The sequence below is a fragment of the Chlorocebus sabaeus genome, chromosome 1 (assembly GCF_047675955.1).
Source record: "Chlorocebus sabaeus isolate Y175 chromosome 1, mChlSab1.0.hap1, whole genome shotgun sequence".
Lineage (NCBI taxonomy): Eukaryota > Metazoa > Chordata > Mammalia > Primates > Cercopithecidae > Chlorocebus > Chlorocebus sabaeus.
Window position 1 is genome coordinate 121,097,271 of NC_132904.1, and position 23,216 is coordinate 121,120,486.

The 23,216-nt window shown below is 47.5% G+C and overlaps 1 protein-coding gene across 3 annotated transcripts in view; it reads left to right on the forward strand.

Annotated features, from left to right (window-relative positions):
• The window catches only part of PKNOX2 (PBX/knotted 1 homeobox 2), a 269,332-nt gene that overhangs the window by 63,993 nt on the left and 182,123 nt on the right, over positions 1 to 23,216 (forward strand). For all 3 annotated transcript variants that reach the window (XM_008021384.3, XM_073022095.1, XM_008021385.3), the window contains exon 2: positions 6,205 to 6,275. The gene's annotated coding sequence lies outside the window, so the exon portion shown is untranslated. The remainder of the gene's footprint in view (positions 1 to 6,204; positions 6,276 to 23,216) is intronic.

Here is a 23,216-nt window from a genome sequence, read left to right on the forward strand (position 1 = left end):
AGTACGGCACAGCTGAGAACAAAATGCGACGCCCCCACCACCTCCACGCTATCACCTTGAACCCGATACTGCTCAGCAGGCAGCGTCAATCAGCCTCTAGGTGTCTGGCCCCGAGGCTTCCGGGGCAACACCTGCCTTCTCTCTATGGGGCAAACAGGAGGACATGTGCCCAGTTAAAAGGAGGCAGCTGATACTCTATGTCATCCAATGATCGACATGTGGAAATGCAGAATTGGCATGGTTAGGCCATACGGTTTCTGGAGAAAAGTTAGGAATCCAGATTTCTAAATGTGAAATTTCACAAGGTTTAGATGTTGGCAGAATTTATAAAAACACTGGACAGGCAAGAGTCAACCTTGGGGCTACTAGTTGGTGACCTCTGCCAGTCAACGAGGAGTCGTGGAAGGGTATTAAAGGAGACGTGGACATGATCGAAATTGTGTTTTAGAAAGATTCCCAGGGCAGGGGTGGTAGGGTGGATGGGCAAAAACAGATTGAGGCTGGAGACAAGGAGAGTTGGGTCAATGCCAATGGGATGGGTAGAAGAGCAGCGATGCTTGTGAGGGAGAATTAGCAAGTCTTGGGTCTTGGTGTTTTAGCACCACAGAGGATGTCCATGGGGCTAGGGAGACTCGCCTGTGAGCAGGCCCACCCTCATGCTCGAGGGTTTACCTGTAACTGCTGAGACCAGGCCACTCTGTGAGCCCACACCACTCAGTGTATGTGAGTCTCTCCATCCCAGGCTTGGAGGTAAATTGCTTGCTTCTGCCTAGCATAGAAAGGTCATAAGTGTGTCCAGTTCTTTCTCCCATATGGGATAAATATTAGGGCTAACCCACCAGTGCCAACATTCCTAAGAGGACTTCATGTTCATACTTATACCGACAGGTCCAGGCCCAAGAGTTGAGACTTGGCCTGGGCAGGGCCTGAGGAGTGTCACAGAGGGACCCTTTCCAGGTCCTTTGCAACTGGGTGCCCAGCACTGCCTGTGGTCCACGGGGCTGAGGACTAGTGTGGAATTAGCATCCAGGCCCACTGGGCTTTGTAGAAAGCTGTGTAGTACCCTCAGTGCTGGATACATAAGAGTCTCAGAGCCAAGAAGTTAGCACTAGGTAATTATATCTATTTAATTACGCAGCTATTGTGTCATTTAGAGCCTGCTGGTCAGGGTTCACAGTGCCTGACTGACAACCTCATGGAACAAGTGTAAACAACTGCAAAACGTTGTCAGGTGATGAGGGTATAGAGATGGAACAGAGCAGGGACTCGGTGAGATATGGTGGGAGCTGCAGATATGCTGTTGGAGGGACGAATGGTCCATCAGGTGTTTGCTCCTGGAATGGCCTATCGCAGTCAGATTTTTCCACCCAAGTTTTGTTTCTCTTTTGGAAGCTTGGCTTATAGGCCTACAGAGGGCTTTGTAGAGGACAGGAGCATCCAGAGAGACTCTTGGTGTTCAAGAAGGAGCTATCACAGTTTGGTCCCCATCCCCAAAGTCTGGCTTGGGAAAGAATAGGAAAACTTGTCATGGGCAGCAGGATGAATGCAGAAGTCCTCAGTCTTCTGGATTTGCCTCTCTTTTTCCTATTGAGTTGCAGCCATTTCTTTTTTTTTTTTTTTTTTTTTTTGAGACGGAGTCTCACTCTGTCGCCTAGGCTGGAGTGCAGGGGCCGGATCTCAGCTCACTGCAAGCTTCGCCTCCCGGGTTTACGCCATTCTCCTGCCTCAGCCTCCCGAGTAGCTGGGACTACAGGCGCCCGCCACCTCGCCCGGCTAGTTTTTTTGTATTTTTTAGTAGAGACGGGGTTTCACTGTGTTAGCCAGGATGGTCTCAATCTCCTGACCTCGTGATCCGCCCGTCTCGGCCTCCCAAAGTACTGGGATTACAGGCTTGAGCCACCGCGCCCGGCCACAGCCATTTCTTAATTAAGTTATTAATATGTCCTGGGCATTGCACAAAATGCTGTACATGCACCATCTCATTTAAAGGTGCTACTGTTAGCACGCTTTTAAAGATGAGAAAATTGAGGTTCATAGAAGCTAGGGTTAGGTTAATGATGGGTCTGGCTTGAACCCGAAACTGACTCCAGCATCTTTACTCTTAGCCTCAATGATATACCGTGCTAGCAAGAGACTTAGCACCCTCCCTGAAGGGTTAGTTTGGGCACTCTCAGAGATTGTCAGGTGGAGTTTTTTTTTTCAAAGATCTAGTAGTTTAACTCTATCACTTTGCAGATGAGGAAACTGAGGCATACAATGATTAAAGTTCCTTTTCCAAGATCAAACAGTAAGTTAATAACAGAGTCGGCATGCACCCATGTCTGGCTGGACCCCAGTCTGGTGCTCTCTGTGTCAGGCCTATGGCTTTGCTAAACCCCCAGCTCATCTTCCTCTTTACCTGGGTATGCTTCATAGATGCCTGCACACCTATCCTTGAGGATGCAGAGACAAGTTCTATCACGCTACCTCCTATGGGAAGCTTTCTTCTATCCCTCTCCCCACCTCTTTTCCAAATAAGCATGACCATTCAACTCCCTCCTCATTTACCATTTCATAAATTCACTCATATCTATAAATGTGAGTTGCCAATCTCATTTATGATTCCATTTTATTTTCACGATGAATAAGACAAGCCTGAGTTCAAATTCTGGTTGCATTATTGCACAGTTGAAAGGCTTTGCCGTGATTATTTGCCTGCGTGGATCACAGACAGCTGGCTTTGGAAGGCCCTAAAACATCAGGCACATGGATGGTTCCCCAACAGGCATTCATGGGGTAGTGCCAGTCCAGGAAGACCTTTTCAGTGGTGCATACTGATGAGTGAAACATAAGTACAGTGTGTAGAGACTGCGTGTGCCTACACACACAGGTGTGTGTGTGGAGAGAGAGAGAAAACATGATGCTGTATTTCTCAAAGGATGGCTCTTTATTGTGAGATTTTGCACTCTTTATTTTGGGGGAGTTGAATTATTTCATGAAATGATGGTGAGAGAAGATGCTATTAATATTTTATCAAAATACAAGTGTGTCAACACTATCAGTCTTCGAATGCTGTTCAACACTTTACTGATGGCTGAAACCCAAATCGGGGAAACATGCTTTGAGCAGCTTCTCACCCAGTGCAGGATTCTCCTCTCAGTGTTGGGAGTTCACTACCTTCCAAGGAAGCCTCGCTCATTTCTGGATGGTTCTCATTGCCAGAGAATTCTTTCCTGTGTTGAACTGCAGATTGGCTTCCGCTAACATCTAAAGTTAGTCCTAATCCTATCCTCTAGAGCAACACAGTCCCCGTCTCACATAGTTTCTTCAAATATTTGGAGGAATACCATGTGGGAGAAGGATTGTATTGCTTTAGTCACTAGAGCAAGGACCAGTGGATAATTTTAGAAAGGGACAAGGAAGATACATCTCTAGTTTTTTCTCCATTATCTTCTGCCTCATGGCCTCCTAATAAATACGGAAAACAGCCACAACAGGAAAGATAGCTAACATTCAGCAAGTATTTATTTTGTGTGAGGCAGTGTTCTAAGAACCTTCCAGTATATTAAGTAATTCATCCTCACCGCCACCCTCAGAGGAGGAGTTAGCCTTAACCCTATTTTATAGATGAAAAACAGGCATGGGGGCATTAAGTAATTTGCCCATGGTCAAACCAGAATCGAAACCTGTCCAGTGTGATTCCAGAGCCTATCCTTTGAACCACTAGACTTCTAACCCACAATTTAACCACTAGACATCTTCTCTCTCCTCTCTTTTCTACTTATCATTGTCAAAGTTCTTAAAATATGCTAAAACTACATATAGAACTAATACAAACTGGTAAGTTCAGAGTGGAGGAGATCATTCAACCCTCAGTTGGGTACCATATGGCTATTACTGCAAGCTATGATCACATTTAGTGAGTTTGGCAACAATATCATACCCTGGCTCATTTTGAGCTTGGATTTAAATCAAATAATCCAAGTCTTTTTTTTTTTTTTTTTTCAAACTGGGTCACCCCATTCTGGTTTTTTTTTTTTTTTTAAATACGTGTTTTAAATGTAAGAGTGGGATTTGGTATATATATTCCTGTCAAATCTTTTCTACAAAAGAGTCTGTAAAAAAAAAAAAAAGTGGGTTTGCATGTGGACGAAGGATATACTAATTTTATGGTTTAGAGTAATGAGATTGTGGGCATTTTTTCTTTATTTTCAAAATTATTTCATTTGTAGTTGTCATGATGTTATTGTGCAAGAAATAAAAACTGGTAAAGGAAAAATGGACTTTTCACTTTTGGCCTGTTCTTTCAGCTTGCTAAAAGTTTTCTAACAATCTTGAATCTATCCCTCCAGCACAGTAACTGCTTTTCTCAGCTTTGCATCATGTGCACCTGGAAAGTCTGCCATATCTTCTTTCAAGTCCCAGGTGTCTCAGACGGACAGTCCCAGAGGGCAGGGATAGAACATACAGCTCCATGTAATTCAATCTAGAGACTTCATGTGCCAAGTTCAGTTCATATCATGCTCAGTAGTAATATGTAAGTAGTTTAGAATAATACAAGTTGGAACCCATTGCCAGGCGAGGGTTGGTTCTGAGGTGCTGGTGGTGGCCTCTGGTTGGAATGATAAGAGTCCACCATTCAACATTTCAGCAGATATTTATTGAGAACCCAGCACATCCTGGGCACTCTGCTAGGTTCTGGGGATATAAAGATGCAGAAGACATGGTCCTTTTCCTCAATGGTTTGTAGTCCAGTGGTCTGGTCCTGCCTCTGAGGCATATCCATGAGCTATGAGTCTTGATCATGCAGGTGTAAGGAGACAGCCCCGGAGGAAATGCCTTTGCCTCAAGGAAGTCATCATGAACAAGACAGTCAATTTGGTTTCCTCAGCACATCTCACTACACCCCATCCCTGAATCTTCTAACTGAAATTCCACCTTCTTCCAAAAAGGCTTGCTTGTCTTAATTAAAGGGAAAGTACTAAAGAGGGCGGGGACGTGTGAGGGTTTACATTATGTCAAGTCCTTGTTGAACAACCTTCCATGTCTCTGTGATCCCACAGGCTAGCCTGCCCTCTCTTGCCTGACACTGAAACCTCTGAATGCTCTGGCCCCACCTTGCTGAGCTGGCATTATTCTCTCCTCTAGTGTCTTTCAGGCAGACAAGTCTCTACATCATCCCAGGACTATCCATGCTCTTCTGCCCCTTGGCCCTTGCTCAGATAGCCCCCTTCTTTGGAATGCCCTCTCCCTCCCTCCCACCAGCCAATTCTTGTCTGTCCAGTCCGCCAAGACACCATTCAAATTCCACCTCCTCATGAAAACCCCTTGAGTGCCGCAACTCTTGCAGACTTCGTGTCTCTGTGGAGAGAGAATAGGCATCGCTTCTGTACACTTTAGCACAACTTCATATACAGTCTGGCCTTATTGGGGGTTCTTTTATGTGGGTGATCTCCCTTCCCCAGCAATGTGGAGGCAGTGCTTTTATAACAGAACCCATAGATTTTATTTCTGCTGCTTCAGCATGTGTGGATCACAGAGCAGACAACTGATAAATATGTGTTGACGATTTTTATTTTTACAAAATTGTTTTACTCCAGAAAGAGAATTAAAAGCAGGCAGACTTTTTTCTTTCCAGTCCTGCCCCATCGTTCTTCTCCATGCACATTTTTCTTCCTGCCCTATGGGACTCTTCACCTTTACTTGCGAGTTCTCGTCTGCAGCAAGACTTTCATATTCCTGCAGGAGACAACAGGGTCAGTGTTGTTGTTTGCTTGCCTTTTGCAGCCTTCCCTGTCTAGATTGCAAAGTTTCATAGGAGCCTTTCTGCTCTGTTCCCCTGCATGGGGTATTCCAATAGGTAGGAGGCACCCGTAAATGATTATTACCTTGGTCAGCTCAGGGCACTTGACAACCATGAGCCCTTTCTCTCCTCTGGTAGTCCTATAGGGAAGGGAAATACAAGTCCTAAGAAATGGAGGCACCAAGCAGGTAGAGGAGGGTGTGAACCTCTCACTGCCCTGATTGGGTCTCTAAACAATAATGGTTTTGCACCAGGAGTCCCTTGCTAGGAAGCTTTCTCACTCAGCACTGCGGGCACATGGCTGCCAGCCCTGGCCTTTTTCCTGAGCCAAACCCACCTCTGGGTTTACCCCCATCCCCACCCTGGCTTTCACTTCTGCAGCATCTTACACAGTCTATAAAGATGTTTTCTTTCATTGGCAGGTGACGTCTGGAGCAGGACTTCTGAGGCTTTCTATCCTCCATGCCGCTCACTAGAAAAGGGGCTGTGAACTGTAAGTAACTTTGATTGGCGTTTTCCATGCTGACTCAATAAGGTTAGGGGTTAAAGACCAGCCCTGAACCTGATCTTTAACAGCCATGCATTGTGCAAGAGAAACACTCAACAAAGAGCTAGTCAGAATATAAAATACAGTGGAGCTCTAATTAGATTATGTCTGAATGTGACAAAGAGGCCCTGTAATATGACATCCTATTTAATTAGACTATATTGATTGTGCATTAAGGTGGACTCGATGTGTTACATGTGTCATGAGTGCCGGAGAAGGAAGCTGTTGAGTCTGCTAGGCCGACCCAGACCCCAGCCACTATCGCCTGTGGGCTAAGCTTGGGAGGCAGTGAGGGGAGGAAGTGGCGACATCAGTCCTCAAACTGGGCCAAGTTTATAGCCTGCACTTGATTTTACATCTGGTTATTTCTGGGGAGGCATGAGGGAGGGAAAAGGAAATGCTGCTGACCGCTTCCCTTCCATCAGCCCAGTAATAGCTTGACCTCTTACTTAGGCTTATTTGCTCATATTGGTTCTCCCCACTTGGCAAAAGTCTACCCACCTGTGGGACCCGGCCTAAGTCCAGCCTCCTCCATGGAGCCTTCCTTGGTAATGCCTGCTGGAAGTGATCTCTTCCCTGTCTGAAATTCCGCAGCACTCACACACGCTGCCCCTGCCTGTGTCCCCTGCGTCCGTCCCCACCTCTGGCTGTCACATTACCATGCCCTCTCCAGCGAGGCCGTGAGCTCCTGGCGGGTAAAGTCCAGGATTCCTACTTCTCAGTCTGCCCACTGCACCCTCAGCCTACTCGCTCTTTAGTAAGGGTTACCTGGATGACTAAGTTGCCCTGGGCGGGCATAGTTTCCCCACCCTCCTTATGGGGCTACCTGAGGCTGAGCTGCTGCCGCCACGACTTTGATAGTACATTGGCTTCCAACCAGTCCATGGAATTATAAATGATTAACCGTTATCAGCGCACATCTTCACCTCTGTGTAAAAATAGATTGACTGTAATGAGTATTTGAATAAATCATAAGAATGGCCGCCCTGTGATCGGCTAACATCCTGCCGATGGCTGCCTGGTGAGTGAGCAGGGCGCCGGCCCTCCCGCCTAATGGCCTGCGATTCAGCGCCGGTCGCCTCTGTGATTGACGGGCCTGGGCTCCCAGGGCACCTCCTCTGCAGCCCTGCTCAGGAGCAGTCAGATCTCCAGGCCAGGGTTTAGGGGGAAGGGTACCTTCCTCCATCCTGTTCCAGGAAAGCCTGCCTAGGAGGTAGGGCGGGGGTGGGCGGAGGGGCAGACTAGAAGATAATGACCTTTGTGAGAATCGATGTCTCCTCGCGTCGGACGTTAGAGGGACCTCATAAGTCAAGTATGAGGAGCAAGCTGAGCGTGAACCTTAATGAGAGCTGAGAGCGTGGGGGGAAATAGGCCTGCGCATCCCCCCCCGATCCCTGAGGGCAGCCGGGCACCTCGGCTCTGGCCACCACACCCAGGAAAGCTCCCTGGCGGGGACACAGTCTTGGGCCTACAGAGAGGAACCAGGAAACACAGGTTTCTTCAGGTCTCAGGGCTCTGAAATGGAAAGATTCAAATGACCTTTCAGGGAGTGGTTTACCAGGGTGGCCTCAGGCATGGGAATCCTACCTTTTGGAGTGAAAGGAAGAAGAGCAGAGGGGGAGGCAGGCTCAGGGTGATAGGGACCAGTTGAGGAGGGAAGAGTCTAAAAGTCTGAAGTTTCAGAGACAGGGCCAGTGAGGGCTGGATTTGAGAGGGAAACAGCAAATATTCCAAGTTAATTCCAGTGGTGTCCCATTTCTAGGCTATGTAACAAATCACCCATAACAGAATGGCTTAACATCATTTATTCTGCAGGTCAGGAATTCAGAAAGGGCGTGGTGGGGCAGCTTGTTTCTGTGCCATGAGGTGCCACCATGGAATCTCAGTGGGGGCAGCTCAAAAGCTAGATGCTGGAATCATCCAAAGGCTTGTTCTGTCATCATTCTGGGCTTTGATGCCAGCTGTTGGCTGAGAGATTGGCTGGTCTCTCTTGGCCAGACCCATGTGACAGCTCCATGTAGCCTGAGCTTCCTCACAATATGGCAGCTTGATTCCAAGAGTGAGCATTCAAGAGACAGCAAAAAGCAAGTGGAAGCTGTGTTGCCTTTTATTACCTGCCCTTCGAAGGCAAGCAGCATCACAGCCACTGCATTCTCTCAACTGAGGCAGTTGCAAAGGTTCACCTAGGTTTAAGAGAAGGGAACATAAATACCTCCCCCCCCCCCACTCCATCTCTCCAAGGAGTATCAACATCACATTGAAAGAACAGCATGAGGAATAGGATGTATCTTGTTGCAGTTGTCTTTAGAGAATACAGTCTACCACAATTAGTACTCATCAAGTTAGTGGTCTGGCATAGCACAGCCTCATCTATTTCCCAGGAAGAATAAAAGGAACCCTTCTTTGGGGGTGATTTGTTCACCCTAGAAAGACAGGCTAAAGAACCCCCTGCCTTAGATAAATTAAACTATCCCTTAATTCACAGAATGTTTGAGTCAAAAGGGCCCGCGGAGGCCAGGCAAGGATTCCTTCCTGGGCAGGCTATGCTGATGTTAGCAGGTCCTGCAGCTGGTAGAAACTTCGACCTCAGGGTCCATCTCAGCAAGACTGAGTTGAGTCTGTGACCCACATCTTCAAGTGTCAGGTCTGGAGGAGTCCTAGACTGTGAGCTAGGACTCCACAAGCCTTGAGCCCTTCATTCACATCCAGGGCTCCCTGGACCACCATCCCCATGGACTTCCAAGCTGGGGTAGGCTTCACACAAAGATTAGGATGTAAGATGCTCTAAGGGGCTGTGCTGTAGCTGGGGAATTCGGGGCAGCCCCTCCTCGCTGACCTCACATCCCCTGCTCTCCTTCCTTCCCGTCTGACACATATTATGTCCTGGGGAGGCTGTGCCCTTCAAGAACTATAGTTTCTTTCCTTTGCCATTTTTCTGACCCAGATGCAGCTAAATCCTGGAAGAGGATCTGAGTGTCCTGGGTGCCTTGTTGTGACTTAAGGGGATAGAAAAAAGCCCAAGCTACCAAAGAGGAGAAACAACCAGCCCGTATCCCCAAAGGGCTGAAATCTGAGAATCGCTAACACCAAAGGGGAGGGGGCAGGGACGAGAGGGGTGAGGGGACTTGGTCTTGATAAAAAGTGCTGGAGTTTGGCAGGAGAGTCTTGGATTCTTCCACTTATTAGACACTTACTACATACTAGGCATTATGCTAAGCACTTAACGGTGCGTTCTCTCACTGAACCCTCACACTATGTTATGGGATGCTGTTATTATCTCTATTACAGAAGAGGAGAGGAGGCTTAGAGAACAAGAGGAATACCCTAGGAAGTAACAGAGTTGAAATTCAACTGAGGATTCTCTATACTTGAGACTTATACTGTTCTCTTGTGTGATACTCAGTTTACTCCTCTGTAAATGGAAATTCTGATGACATCATCCCCAATGTTACCTTCATTTCTAAGATTCTAAATGTGCAGATAAGATTTTGGGAACTTGTTTAGATATATCTAAGTGGGCCTACTTTATAGAGTTGAGTCTAGGTGAAAGTACGGAATGGTTTCCTGTTCTGTCCCCTTTTGTGAAACTTAGGTCAGGAAGCTAACATTTAATTTGGGTACGTGAAGGAAACAGATGGAAACAGACATAAAGATCATTTAGATTTTCAAGGCTCCAGCGTGGGAAAGAATGTTGGATTTGAAGTACAAAGATCAGGTTTGAAGCCCAACCTTAGCACCCCTGTGATCCTGGGCACATCTCTTTGGCCTTTGGCTTCTTCGTCTCTGGAATGGAAATGGGGTTGTATATACTTCTCAGGACTGCTGTGAGGACTCACTGCGATCCAGCATGTGCACGTATCTGGAGCCATTCTTGGCATACAATGGTACTCACTAAGGCTCCAGCCATCACTCACCCAGTAAATAAATAAAAAGTGGAGTTGGAAAGAAAGACTATTCCTTTCCATTGCTTCTGACAGAGATGGTCAAGAATCTTGCCTTTAACTGTACTCTCCATAAAAGTTCACTCATTAACTATTGATATTTTAATAATACACATTAGCATCTTGCCCTTTGACAAATGAATATTGAATGAGCAATAAAGAGGCAAAACACTAGCCAGGTATACTGCTGCAGAGAAGCTGGGATCCTGGCTGGCTGTCCAAGGGAATGCCCCCTTTCCAGAGACCTTGTAACTCACACCTCACCCCAGTGACCCGTAAGGAAACAGCTCTCAAAAATAGCTCAGAAACCAGCCTGGCCAGTCTGGCCTGAGTAGGGTTTGTCTTCATTTTTTCTTTCAGTGGGCTGGAGGGGACTTTATAGGAGACAGAAAAGGTCATTAAAGAACCACTAAAAGGGTGGATGTTTTACCCCATGCGAAACACTTTGGATCTTCCCTTTACCTTTGGGAAAGGTGGAGGTTTCTTCTTCACGTACTCTCTTCTCCGTAGATTGCATCTACAGACAGTCAGACAGTGCGCCCACAGGAAATCAGGCAACGAGCGTAAAAACAACAGACTCGATCCACCCCACTCGACCAGATCTTGATGGGAACCTATGCTCGAAGGGTGTGTGCTAAGGTTTATAAAACAGAATTTCCTGCCTCTTCCAGCTTTGCTCCCAGCTCCGTGGCCCCAGCCTCCAGGTTCTCATGGCCTCCATCTAGGCTGGCAGTCCTTGAGTGTGTAGAGAGCAGTGACAGGGGCTTTTCGCGGGTCCGGCTTAATTGGTGTGATTTAATGGCGTTTCTGGAGGATTCAGATTCAGGCTTTCCAAGCTGCAAATCTGCTTTCTAAATGTGGAATTTTTGTGGAGTGGTAAAAAATAATGGCTGTTCTGTGATTCCTGCCTCCTGAGCTAGGAGATTGCAATTTACATTATGCAAATAGACATTATGCAATCAAGGCACTTTAGCAGGAATCTGGCGGCAGAGAGGCCAATTGATGAGATGCCGAGGTCTGCAGCCCCAACTGGAGGCACCCCAGAAGAGTGAGATGGAGTGGGGAGGGGGTGGACCAGGCAGGGAAGGAGGCAAAGAGTCTGCTCCCCTGGCCCAAGGAGGCCGAGTGGAGCGGGCCCAGCGATGAATGCATCAGGGAGCTGCCAAGGCGACTCTCTCAATTAATGGCTTTGTTTAATCATACCCCCTGTCCAGAAGAGTATTGTCTTACGGATAATTTCGTTTGCCTAACGAGATTTTGCTAATTAAATCTCCTTTCAGTTGGTGTGACTATGCCTGCAGGAGAGGGGGCTATTTGGAGTCTTCTCCATAAACCTTTCTGGAGAGTAGCTGGGAAGGAGGGATGGGAGGCAGGAGAGAGAAGAGATGGAAAGAGAGAGACCCTTTCCTGCTGCAAGCAGGGCAAGAGGCTTTGAGCAGAGTTTGGAAGCTGCAAGGTGGCTGCCACCACCCAAATCTCCTTTCTTCATCCACTGAAATGCAGTTCTAAATCCTTGTCCAGCCCGAAAGGGTTTCCCTCTTTTTTCTTTCTCTGTGGTGCGTGTCACTTCCACCATTACCCATTCTCAGGTTCTTCTCAAATCCTCAGAGGGAGAACTGGGAGGTTTATAAGGAGGTTCTGAAGGGCTTCCAAGCGCTGCTCCCAGTATCCCTGGCTGTGGGGGAGTGTTGTGATGGTATAGGATCCCCCCCTCTTGCCTTCACAGTTAGCCAGCCAAGCTGGCTCTTCAGAGAGGAAAAACTGCTCCAAAGCTAGCCATTTCTCCAGGGATAGTTGCATGAATCAAAGAGGAAAATACCTTGTTGGACTCATTTATCATCAGAGCTAGCCAAGGAGAGCCTCCTGTATCTGGAGGAGCCTAGCACTGTGCTTGCAATAGCTGGAGCCTAATTAATGCTGCTGTGATATGCATCCATGCCATCCCCATGGTGGACCACCTCCAGTGGTTCTTTGCTATCCACAGGTTGAAGTTCAGCTTTCTTGGCCTGGCTGACCATGAACTCCACAGTTCAACCCTGGTCTGCTTTTCTAACTTCATCTCTCACCCTGCAGCTGCTCCCCATCCCTGTAAATACAGACACTCAGATGCACCGGCACACTCCTACAGCTCATACCCTAAGTACGCCGGATTGCTCAATCTCCCCTGATGAATACTCTGTGTACTTTTATGCCTCAGTGCCTTTGCACATGCTGCTTATTTGGACTGTCCTCAGCCTGGGCAGCCCTTGCTCATTTATCTCCTCTGTGACTTCCTCCTCACAGGCCTTCCCTGCCTCCCCGATCCCTATGCTGCTGCATTCCTTTGCCTGTAGACCATCACAAGACTCAAACACAATTATTAGTCTATCTATCCAAGTGAACCATTGAATGCCATTCTTCTTTTTTTTTTTTTTTTTTTTTTGAGACGGAGTCTTGCTCTGTCGCCCAGGCTGGAGTGCTGTGGCCGGATCTCAGCTCACTGCAAGCTCCGCCTCCCTGGTTCCCGCCATTCTCCTGCCTCAGCCTCCCGAGTAGCTGGGACTACAGGCGCCCGCCACCTCGCCCGGCTAGTTTTTTGTATTTTTTTAGTGGAGACGGGGTTTCACCGTGTTAGCCAGGATGGTCTCGATCTCCTGACCTCGTGATCCGCCCGTCTCGGCCTCCCAAAGTGCTGGGGCCATTCTTCTTTCAATCCCAATACCTTGAATCGTTCCTGGCCATAACAGGCACCCAACAAGACTGATTAAGAGAAAGGATGGGCCTGGCGCGGTGTCTCACACCTGTAATCCCAGCACTTTGGGAGGCCAAGGCGGGCCCACCACAAGGTCAGGAGTTCGAGACCAGCCTGACCAACGTGGTGAAACCCTGTCTCTACTAAAAATACAAAAATTAGCCAGGCATGGTGGTGCATGCCTATAATCCCAGTTACTCAGGAGGCTGAGGCAGGAGAATCGCTTGAACCCCGGAGGTGGAGGTTGCAGTGAGCTGAGATCGCACCACTGCACTCCAGCCTGGGTGACAGTGAGACTTCGTCAACAACAACAACAAAGAGAGAGAAAGGATGAAGGATGAATGTATGATTCAAGGTGAAGAGGGTGAAGTGATGGAGAGGCAGTCTCCAGTTAAGCCCCCAAGCTCCAGGATCGATGGTGAAGGTGTCAGGGGATGGGGGGGCAGGTGGGGCAGGAGACTGATTTCTCCTGAGACCATGAAGAGGTAGCTGCCCATCCATTCATTACCTTCATTTCACAGGGTAAGGAGGAGCATCTGTGGTTCCGCATCTATGTGGGGGCCCTGTGCTTGGTGTGTCACTGTCTCATTTCGCACATGCTCACATATGAGGTGGGTACTATTTTTGCAGAGGGAACTGAGGCTCACCTGTTGTCATCGGAGGACAAGGCAGTGTTGGTCTGTAACTGGGCCCACTGAGGAACTCCAGGAGCATCTACCTGTAGGGAAGTAAAAGCTCCTATACTTCCCAGTCTCCCCTGTTCATGCCCCCACCCGCTCATCCACCCATCCATCCTTGCTGGAAGCTAAACTGCTCTGGGAGTTTGCCCTACTGTCTCTCCCCAGGACCCCAGGGTTCATACATGTTCTGGGATGCCGGCGTGTACCTGCCTGTGTGTGTGTGCATGTGCTGGGGGCCTGAGTGGTGCACAGGCCCTGCAGGGTGGCCTCTGGTTACTGGTTCTGGACTGCTGCCCAGCTAGTGGGGGGACGTCGGGGGTGGAGGAGTCTGCATTCCATGCTGAGGATGGAGCAGCCCAGGGGAAATGGCTCAGGTCTTCCTGTGCAATGTGGGGCAGGGATAGGGGAGGGCGGGTTGTGTGTGAGTGTGTGAGCGAGGCGGTCTTTCAGGAGAGTGGCTTTGTCTCCTTCTTGGCTTCTGAGTTTTAGCACTCTGCTTGTTGTTCTTTGTCGGGGCACGTCTGTCCATGGCCTATCTCTTCATCTAGGCTTGCAATCATCCTAACGTCCTCATCATGCTCTACTGAGCCTATAGTGTTTCTAGATACACAGTAGGTGCTCAACAAATGCTCGGTGAATGCAGTGCATAAGTGAAGGACTGAACAAGTGTGCATTTTGGTGTCAGACAGACTTGGGTTCTGTTATTTACTTAGCTGGGAACTTGGGATTTAATTTTCTCATCTAGAAAGCAAGAATGATAATATTTCCTATTCTTTCTCGAAGGGTTGTTGGTGGAGGATTAAAAGAGATATGTGAAAGTGTTTTATAAACTATAAAGCACTGCACAAATATAAGAGGTTATTACTAGAATGGTTATTACACTCGAAGTGATCACTGTGTTTGAAAATTGGGGATTCTGTTTTCAGGAATGTAAAATCATCTAGGCCTGATTTGAACTCTGGGACTTGTGGAGCAATGGTTATAGGAACTGATTCTAGATTTGGCCAACAGTAGGAGCTTTCAGGGCTTGGAGGCTCAGCCCAGAGGCCCCTGCCCTCTCCCCTTCCTGGTGGACCGTCCCTGGGGTGGGAGGATGAGTCTGGGAAAGTGGGCCATCTTCAGTTAAGTCACCTGTCCCCTAAGTGGACCCATGGAAATGGTCTTCCTGAGTCTCTGCCATTGTCTGGACTCCATGCCTCGTTATCTTTTCATATGCTGTTCCCTCTGCCAAAGACACTTTTTGCCCTTTTCTCCACTGATCTTTTCACCTCTTGTGCCATAGTTGCTGCACTGTTTCCAGGCACCCAGGTTACCAAGTTTACTGCCATGAGGGAATCTATCACAGTGTACCTGGGACTCTTAATGCCTGCCTCCCTTACCAGTGTGCACTGCCAGGGGAGGTACTGGGCTTCACTCATCGCTGGAGCCCCAGAGCCAAGTGGATGAACGGATGGAAGGATGAAAGATGAAGGGAAGGGTCGGAGCTTGGTAACTGCACAAAATTGGAGCTTCTGAAGCACCCTGAGCTACAGGGGAAGGCAAGGAAGAAGTTGTTGCAGAGAGATCAGTACTGCCTTGCAAATCACACCCACATTTCTGAGATATTTCCCAGCCAACCTCATGCTCCAAATGTCAGCAAGGCTGATCTTCCTCGGGGTCACAGGGTCTGGGGACCCCAGTGCCCTGTAGGTGGGTGCCTGGCCCTCAGCCAGCTGGGCAGTGAGGCCTACGTGCGGGAGCTGCGTCCTGAGAATGGAGAGGCATCTGCCTGTTGCCGACCTCTCGAGGCGAGCAGTTCTCACCTGGGGATGCAGACGCTGCCTCCCCTTATCTCCAACCCTTCCAGATCTGTCTCTTGGTGGGGTTGGCCCCAGCTGGCAAAGAATCTGCTATAAACCCTCCCAGGTACCTGGCTCCCTCGCCTTCCCCCTGAGTTGGAGGCGTCTTGTGTCTTGCCTGTTCTGGGCCTCTCCCCCCATTGCCCTCCCACTCCCAGCCCCAGGCAGCCTCAGCAAAGTGCCAGGGGACTGGGAGGCTTTTCATTACCAAATGCACTGAACCTATTTGTGAGTGTTTTGCAAAGTGTTTAATCCAAGGTGTTCCCTCAATTAAATTAGTGCAAACATCTGTGTCCCACATCCACCTCCATTTGCATTCTGTGCCATTTATTACAGCGGGAAATTGGAAGGCACCTTAGGAATACTTAGGACCGAATTAGGCTAGGTTGGGGTGGGCATCTGGGGGAGGGCAGGGTGCTTGTGAGACTGGTCTACAAAGTGGATCCTTTGCCAGGCTGGGACTTGGGAGGGCCCACTTCCTGGTGCAGGAGACCACACGGTGGGTGGTGTCTGGGCTTGAGACCACCTGGTCTCGTGGGGGAGACTGGGTGAATTTAATTAATGCTGCCACTCCCCACCTGGGACCATGTACCTGCAGAGGCAGGAGAAGTTCACCGTTGCTGTTTTATGACTTTAAACCCAATTTTTAAAAAAGTGTATCAAATTAAAGTGACCTACCTAGGACTCTCCCTGGGGGAGCCCTTCCATGCTGAAAGGTGTGTGTTTTATCCTGAAACTACTCAGCTTTGGTGGCTAGCTGAGCATGGCTGGCAGCTTCTCTTCCCGTATGCCTGTTAAGGCTGTTAAGTGTTATACTTTAGGAATCCTACTAATATACCAGTCTAGGAGGCATCAGAGAATAGTTTCTGCTGTGTGACAGGCCTGTGCCTAGTGCTTCACATGTACTATCTGTGGTCACCCTCCACCAGCCCTCTGAGTCAGGACAAATCAGGGACTGGAGCTCAGAAAGGTCAAGCAACACATTCATTGTTCCACTGCTAGAAAGCAGAGCCACCGGGATTCAGACCTGGGCCTGCATGATGCCAAAGACTATGTGCTTTCCACTGCACTTGGAGGTCTCTCTCAAATGAAGCAATTGGACTAGGCTTTGAATCAGGAATGGTGCTGTCTTCCCAAATCCCCTGACCAGCATGCCCTGGCTAGGTTGTACAGAGGCCCTGGTCCTAGTCTGCCCCATTAAGATGGCTTATCCTGGGACATCTGGGGACCTATGATGGGTAAGCTCAGGCTGCTGCTGACTCACCAGGAGAAGGGGAACCCTGGGTTTTGAGGGATGGGAGAGGGAGCAAAAGGAAAAGAAGTTTGAGGAGTGAAGGAGAGGCTTGTAGGCTGCTGAAGGGACCTTAGTGTTTACTGAGTTTCTCAGTACTGAGTGGGGAAACTGAAGTTCAGGCTGGACTGGAACCCAGGACTTCCAACTACTGGGAGGGAAGGGACACCAAGGCCTGGGAAAGTCCCAGGGTTTTGTTTTGTTTTGTTTCTAAGGGTGAGTGCTATCTTTCTAGATGTAAAATGTAAAATGAGATTGGAGCAAGAAACCGGGGTGGAAAGGGGATAGGAGGCTACTGTGGACCCCAGACTTCAGGAAGAAGAACCTCACCAATTCCTGGGATTCTACCTAGAGATGTCCAGGGAACAAGAAGAACAGCCAGGAGGTGTCTTCCTCTGTTTTGTGCTACTGTAACAGAATACCTGAGATGGGGTAATTTATAGTAAACAGGAATTTATTTCTCACAGTTCCGGAGGCTGGGAAGTCCAGGATTAAGGTGCTGGTGTCTTTCAGGGGCCTTCTTGCTCTGTCACAACATGGCAGGAGGCATCACATGGCAGAAGGATAAAAGAGAGGGCCAGAGAGAGACAGCAAGAGGGACTGGGATCCACTCCTGCAATAACAAACCCACTCCCGTGGTAAAGGTGGCACACTCATGACCTAAACACCTCTTAAAGGCCCTGCCTTCCAATATAGTCATAATGGCAATTAAATTTCAACATGAGTTTTGAAAGAGACAAAGGTTCAAACCATAGCAGGAATATTCCTGGGACACCCTACTGGTGCTCGTCTCTGCCTTCCCCTTCCCCAGTTTGCCCTGTGGTCTAAGCAAGACCACAGCATCTGGAGGAAGATGGTACAGTGGAGGGACATTAAATTTGAGCTCAAATGTCTGCTCTGCCACTTCCTCCCTCTGACCAGCTATGACCATGTCTTAGCCTTAGTTTCTCCATCTATTAAAGAAGAATAATGATCTCACCCCACAGGATTGTTGGGAATATTAAGGGAAATGTTAGGCATGCCTGACCGTAGAATGGGACTCAGGACATCACTGTGCATTTTGCTTTTTCTTCCACAGCTCCTGTCTACCTTCCCCTCTTAGGCCCTGTGCTATGATCCTGGGCATTAGGGAGGCTGTGGAGGTGAGGATGGGCAACCCCTGCTTCAGCTCACCCTCCTCACTTTCCCATTCTGTCTCCTCCCTCTCTCTTCAAAAGACTTTAATAAATGCATCTCAGTGTGTGGCACTGCCTGGGGCTTTGTAAGAATAAATTGCTTATCCCAGTCCTTACTTCCTAGAAATGACAATCTATAATAAAAATGCACATATTAAGCACTGGCTGTGTGTAGTACCCAGTGCTAGGCACAGCAGAGTCAGCCTGAAAGCGACCCCCAGGGCCTCTTGTCTCCTCCCAGACCCCAAAAGTTTCTGCTTTCTTTGGAATTGGCAGATCCCAGAACCATCTGCCTTTCCTGGCAGGATTTTGGGTTTCTGTGCCCCTTTGTGCCTCTCTGCTTATCCACATGAGGTCCTCTCTGCCTAGAATGCCCTCTACACACCATGTTTACCTGGTTGGAACTCAGTTTCTTGATGAGGAGTGCCTCTGTGACAACATCTGTGCTGGGCTCATCTTCCTTGAGCGCACAGTGCCCACTGAGCATCCTCCTGGGACTCTTCCTCACCCTGGGTTTCTCTTCTGTCTCTACCAGAGGTGCCTAGTTCTGGTGAAGGGCACTAGAGGTCAAAGTATGATGTCCTAGAGCCAGCACAGGCCCTGGGGTCATCTCTTCTGCCTCGTCTGCAGGGCACATCATGCCCAGTCCCTCCACAGCAGAAAAGAATGCTGGGCATTGGAATGCCTTCCCCTCTCGTTAGCCTTTTGCACTCAATAAATGCTTGTTTTGTTGGACAACTTCAGCAGCCTCCTTCACTAGCATGCTTGAAGAGAGGTTGTCAGAGCAGCAGCCTCCCTCTCTAATTTCCAGGGTGTTCAGGCTGAGAGCCCTTCCATGTCTGTTACTTGCAATTCTAGTGAGGATTTGCTGTCTCCCCACCCAGCCTCAGGATATGTGATCTCCAGAGGTACGCAGGATAGGCAAAGAAGAATGACCCTTAATGTATTGCCCCTGTATCTTTGCTGAGGACATTTCTTTTTCCCAAAGTCTGTTTTTGCTCTCCACGTGGCCAAATTCTTCCCATCCCCCTAGCTCTTATCCCACCTCTTCCACAAAGTCTTCTTAAGAAGATCCTTCAGGGGAAAGCAATTTCTTCCTCCCAGAGCCCCTGGCCTGAACCTCCTGCCACTGACCATCCCAGGTATGTCTGTGTCTATCCTTTTCCCCTGGGCCATGTCAGTCCAGGGTCTATGGCTGATGCTTCTGTAGTCCTCGCTCAGCCTGGCCTGCTCTTGGCAAGCGCTGAATTTGCAATAGATGTTTCCCAAATGAACAAATGAACAGGACTATTTCTTGTTTGTCTCAGAGGGAGGTGTCTCAGTTTTTCTCTCATCCACTGCTTGGAGCTTTCTGCTCCAGGGTTCTAATGAACCTGAAGGCGATTTGTCACTAGTTACTGGAAACTAGATGCTGTGGCCAGCAAAAGAAAAGCAGGTGTTAAATTCTACTTGGTGTACTGAGCAGACTGGAATTACTTTTGCACAGCAGCTCTGTCAGGTCCCAGGACACTGATACTCTACAGGCAAAGCCTCCAAAACAGAGTAAGCAAGATGGGCCATTGGAATAAGAGAAGAAAATCTTGCAACTTTACTTACTTGTATTTTTAAAAAATCTTATTTTACTTAGATTTCTATTTTTGAAATGTGTTTTATAAGACACATCATATACTGGTAGAGTAGTGTGGCTTATATACAATGTATATATTGTAACATACAATATAGATGTATTATATATGATATATATGATATATATGACCTATATTATATACAACACACATACATATATGATATGTGTTCTTTATAGTACATAGATGTATTATATGTGTTATATATAACACATGTTATATATAACATGTTATATATAATACAGTAGTGCGGCTGGTATAAAATGTGTATATTATAACATATTATATAAATGTATTATATATATAACATGTTATATATACATGTTATATATATAATACATTTATATGTTATATATATTATATTTGTTATATATATACAAATATATATATTTTATTATAGATTGTCATTTCTAGGAAGTAAGGACTGGGATAAGCAATTTATCCCAGTTATATATATACAAATGTTATATATAACACATTTATATTATATGTTATAATATATACATTTTATACCAGCCACACTACTGTACCAGTATATGGTGTGTCCTATGTGGTGGGTCTCACTGTGTTGCCCAGGGTGGACTTGAATTGCCCTCGAGTGATCCTCCATCCATATAACATATATAATGTATGTGTATATAACATATACAACCTACATATTATATATAATATATAACATATACAACCTACATATTATATATAATATATAACATATACACACATGTTTATATGTGTACATCTTGAGGGTGCATTGTAAATCTTTACTGGTAGAGTTTTGTAAACATCTGGGGATCCCATTCCCCTGGGAATCTCCAGGGCCTAGGACACGGCAGGCATTTGCACATACGTGTGGCTGAACTCATACTGATTTAAATGGATATTATTGGATACTAATGGATACTATTGGAGAATCTTTTAAAGTTTTAAACTTGACTTTGATTTGGTCCTCAATGATTTACTTCTAAATTGTATACCTAGAGAACCATGGTGCAGCAAATAAACAAGAATAGTCAGCCCTCTGTATCCATAGGTTCCACATCCGTGAATTCAGTCAACAGCAGATGAAAAGTATTTGGAGAAAAGAAAAATGGGGCCGGGCGCGGTGGCTCAAGCCTGTAATCCCAGCACTTTGGGAGGCCGAGACGGGCGGATCACGAGGTCAGGAGATCGAGACCATCCTGGCGAACACGGTGAAACCCCGTCTCTACTAAAAAATACAAAAAATTAGCCGGGCGAGGTGGCGGGTGCCTGTAGTCCCAGCTACTCGGGAGGCTGAGGCAGGAGAATGGCGTGAACCCGGGAGGCGGAGCTTACAGTGAGCCGAGATCGCGCCACTGCACTCCAGCCTGGGTGACACAGCGAGACTCCGTCTCAAAAAAAAAAAAAAAAAAAAAAAAAAGAAAAATGGATGGCTGCATCTGCACTGAGCATGTGCAGACTTTTTTCTCGTCATTATTTCCTAAACAATATAGTATTACAACTATTTACACAGCATTTGCATTGTGTCGGGTATTATGGGTAATCCAGAGATGATTTAAAGTATATGGGAGAATACGTGTAGGTTACATGCAAATACAACACCATTTCATATCATGGATTCGAGCGTCCATTGATTTTGGTATCCGAGTGAGATCCTGGAAAAAATCCCACACAGATACCAAAAAACAACTGTATGTGCCTACTGTATACCAGGTTCTAAGATAGGAACTGGGGTAACAAAATTAAAATAAAAAATTTTTGGCTGGGCGCGGTGGCTTATGCCTGTAATCCCAGCACTTTGGGAGGCCAAGGTGGGCGGATCACCTCAGGTTGGGAGTTCAAGACCAGCTTGATCAACATGGTGAAACCCCCATCTCTACTAAAAATACAAAATTAGCCGGGTGTGGTAGCACATGCCTGCAATCCCAGCTACTCAGGAGGCTGTGGCAAGAGAATCACTTATACTTGGGAGGCAGAGGTTGCGGTGAGCAGAGATCGCGCCATTGCACTCCAGCCTGGGCAACAAGAGCAAAACTCTGTCTCAAAAAAAAAAAAAAAAAAATTTAGACATGGGAGTCTTACTATGTTGTCCAGGCTAGGCTCGAACTCCTAGCCTCAAATGACCCTCCCACCTCAGCCTCCCGAGTAGTTGGGACTACAGGTGCATGCCACCATGCCCAACTTGTAGTGATAAATTTGAGGTCCTTCACCTCAAGTTATGTATATTCTTTTTTTCAAAAACAAACAAAAATGACTAAACAAGAAATTTTTGTAATGTAAATTTTCAAACAGATTTCAAAAAAGAGAACAGTAGATCACGAACTCCATGTACTCATTACCCAGCTTCAGCAACTATCAGCCCTCCCTCTTCGGTGGGGGTCTTTGGAAACAAGTCCCAGGCCTCGTATCATCGCCTCTGCAAGAGCTCCGATGCGCACAGCCTTTTAGTCTTTAGGCAGACTTCTCAACAAATGCCGTTGTGTTGCAGGAGCTGTGCCCCACTGGCAAGACCTGGGCCTAGCGCTAGTCTGGAGGGATCACTACTCCCTGGGGAAAGTAGAGAGAGGTCAGGAATGATTTTTATATCGAGGGTGTCTAGGCTGAGTCACTAGGCTTAACTTCTAGGCTCCTGTGTTGAAATTTCAGAACTACAGAGGTGACCTGCCAGATAAGGACTGAATATGAGAGGAAGACACACCTATTGGAGGAGACTGCAGGTGTTCACAGAACATAGATGGAGCACTTACAGCTCTCACAGCCCGCCTCCTTTTTCCCACAATGGGGAAACTGAGGCTCAGAAAGCTGAGGCCTCCTCCCCACAGTTGCACAACTGGAGATCGGCAGGGCGGAATGGGGCTGGGCCCAGGTTCCTCCCTCTGCCTCCCCTCAGCATAGGGGGGACCCCCGTCCGTGCCAGGCTGGGCTTGCCTTTTTCACACACCCAGGTTTCTGTTGCCGGGAAAAGCATACGCTGATTGCCCAACAGGCTCTGGGCTGCGGGCGCCCCTCTGCCCCCGGCAGATTCTGGAGGGGGCCAGCGGCCTGTAGCCCCCGAGTCATCATGGGAGACATGTGACTTCTTTCTTCCTGTACAAGTTGAACACTTGCCACCCTGCTGTCTGTTTTTCCTTGCTAAGGTTCAGTTCTAATTATGTTGATTTTCTTCATCCCACCCCCTCCTGGAAGCTTATTAGGTTGAATATTTTTATTTATTATCATTTCGCCCAACTCCTGCCAGCATTTCCAATTACTCTCCCCGCTTCCTTGTAATTGTCTTTCTGTAATGGCTCTGAAACAATTGCGCTAAATGAGGTGTCTCCTGGAAGATGAGAGTCTCACTTCATTAAAGGCTAATGTATTCTCAGCTCCAGCTCTGTGGGGCTAGCTTGGAAGGAAGACATTTAAACAGCTTCTTTTATTTTATAGGGAGCAACTTTTCAGCGACAAAGATGTCTGTGGGGTATATGTGTATGTGTGTGCGTTGCCTGGATTTTAATTTAAAGAAAGTTTATGAAATAATGTAAGTCCCTTTATTGATGAGACTGTTCTCAGGGAGCTGAGATCTACACAGATGGGGTGTAGGGCAGAAGGAGGGGAAGGGGCAGTCGATTCTGAGGTTCGCCTGCC